The sequence below is a fragment of the Notolepis coatsorum genome (assembly GCF_963971535.1).
Source record: "Notolepis coatsorum genome assembly, chromosome: 17".
Classification (NCBI taxonomy): domain Eukaryota; kingdom Metazoa; phylum Chordata; class Actinopteri; order Aulopiformes; family Paralepididae; genus Notolepis; species Notolepis coatsorum.
Genome location: NC_140181.1, coordinates 84,184,799 through 84,187,618, shown reverse-complemented (window position 1 = coordinate 84,187,618; position 2,820 = coordinate 84,184,799).

The window sequence follows — 2,820 nt, the reverse complement described above, 5'->3', positions numbered from 1 at the left end:
AAACGCTCTAAAATGTAAGTGTCACCTCTATTAAATGGCATAAACCTCATAATTGCATTTTCTTTATTCACTACATATGGACACAATGTGGGAAGAAGATAAATAGACAGACAGATAGATACAGTAGATATGTGTGTATATATATATATATACTCTTATGGTTTGACGTGGTGTTGGTGGTGGGACCCAAATGCAGACAGGGATGAGGTAGCAGGCAGGACAAGACGGATAGTGATTCAAAGGGAGCTTTACTTAAACACATACACTAAAAGCACTACTGTACAAACAAAAACCTCAGCAATGCTGGAAGAGGGAAAACTTAAACAAAACACTAAACTACAAACACTACTGTTTGTAAACTACAAACACATAGCATGGAACAAACAGGGCATAGCATGGCGTGGAACAAACAAAGCATGGCAGGCGGAGTGAACGAATATCAAAAACGAACACTGAAGACGAGAACAACAAACCGAACAGGAAACAGGGACATCGACAGGAGCAAGGAAAACACTAACAGGAAATAATGAACATGCACAGCCAGGGACAGGGCAGACAGGACTTAAATACAAGGCTAATTGAACACGAGATACATGAGGGCTGATTGACAATGAGGAACACCTGGGAGGGGAACAGACTGACAGACTAGAGTAAACAGATAACCAATACAAGACAGACTAAACATACTGGGCACATAACACTAACAAGACAGAATACGTAACCTAAACTAGACAGTGGAATACAAAGGGCAGCAGGCAGACAGAGAGAGACAACAAGAGGGGAAGGACACATAGGAACATAGATAATCTAACAATACAAGTGCACAAGGATTCCAAGTGGCGAAGCAGGGAACTGTCCAAGAGAAGGCTGGGTGGGGGGCGTCCATGCATAGGTGGGGGGAAGTGAGGTGGAGGGATAAAACCATGAATTGGAGGGGGGAAGTGGGCAGGACCAGGTGGAATGTATGTAACATATACAGTAGATAAAGATAAATAAATAGATACAGTATATATATATATTAGTGCTGTCAATCGATTAAAATATTTAACTCAATTAATCGCATGATGGTCCATAGTTAACTCGCGATTAATCGCAAATTAATCGCCTTTTTTTTCTTTTTCTTTTTCTACCTTAAACGGATCTTTTTCAAGTTCCAAGTTTTAATACTCTTATCAACATGCGAGTCAACAAATGCTTGCTTTATGCAGCCAATTAACACAAAAGGATGACCCTCATGCATTGCAAATTTGCATCAAATTCAAAACAGAGTGATGCACAAAATAACTTAAAAGAAAATAATCATTTAAAACAATGAATAAAGTGTGCATGAAATAATAGGGGAAAGAAAACGTTAGGAACTTGTTACATTCACCCACACAAGGGCTGAGTAATCACACACACCCCCCCTCCTCTCTCTCACACACACACTCTCCCAGCTCTCTTTCTCTCTTGCCCCTTCCTCATCTCTCTCACCCCCCTCTCTCTATATATTTTTATTTATCCTTTATTTATCCAGGAATGTCCCATTGAGATACAAGATCTCTTCTTCCAGGGAGTCCTGACCAACACACAACAAGTTTCAACATAAAACAGGGCATTAAACAAAAAACATACAATTCAAATATAAATACAGAGGGTCATTTGTGCAGTGGCAAGGAGCATAATCACATCAACAATAGCATCAGGTAAAACAGTTACATGTTTCATAAAGGGCTAATCGTAGCATACCTTTAAAAGCATTCACAGTAGGAAGTGCCTGTAGACAAAGTTTCACTTGCAGCGTATTCCATAAAAAGGGAGCATAGTGGGAGAATGCAGCTTTACCAAGCTCTGACTGCATCAAAGGAACATTTAACAGCATACCATTTGCTGCTCGTCTGGTATTAAAAAAGCAAGTATAAAAGGACAGAAGTCTGGAGATATATAAGGGCAGCTTACCTAGCAATGACTTTTTCTTTTTTCATTCTTTTTCAATGAAAAGTTTTTCTCAATTGCTTTGGTGCATTTCTCTGATCAGAATTAAAGTTCTCATAACTGTTAGTTCAACCTCCACAACATTTTTTAATTTGTGCACATCATAGTAGCAGTTTCTCATTCCTCCGAACTAATTGCAAATGCTTTTGGACATGCATCAATTGCTTTCATACAATTCTCTGCTGTTTTATAACATTATCATTTGCTTAGGTCATGTCAGTAAAAATGAACTATACTTATGACTGCTGAATAGTCATTCCCTATAAAACTAATAGTCCTCATTTCATTGCTTGAGTCATTACATACAAATATGTTGAACTAGTTGTCAAAATCTGTCAAGCAAATTGTATACATTTCTTTATAATTTTTTCCCTGAATGGAGCTGGATGCCAGGGAATCGCTGCACACATTCATATACATTTACATTATATATGTTGATGAGGCGGGTTTCAATCTGGCAAAAGGTAGAAGGCGTGGAAGGAATCGCATTGGACAGAGAGCAACCACTGATGTCCCAGGCCAACGAGGAGGGAATATTACAATGTGTGCAGCCATATCAGAAAACGGCGTCCTCACCCATATGCCCCGCATTGGTCCATACAACACACAACATCTGCTGACTTTTTTAGACACTCTTTACAGGGACATAATCCCTGAGAATGAGAGGGGTCTAAATGGCGACCATCTGACCAAGTACGTTGTTGTATGGGATAATGTGCGTTTTCACTACGCAATTCTGGTCACACAGTGGTTTGCAGCACATGAAAGGATGCTGGTGGAATATCTCCCTCCCTACTCCCCATTCCTGAATCCAATAGCCAGACAGACAGGAACGTCTGGATGTGA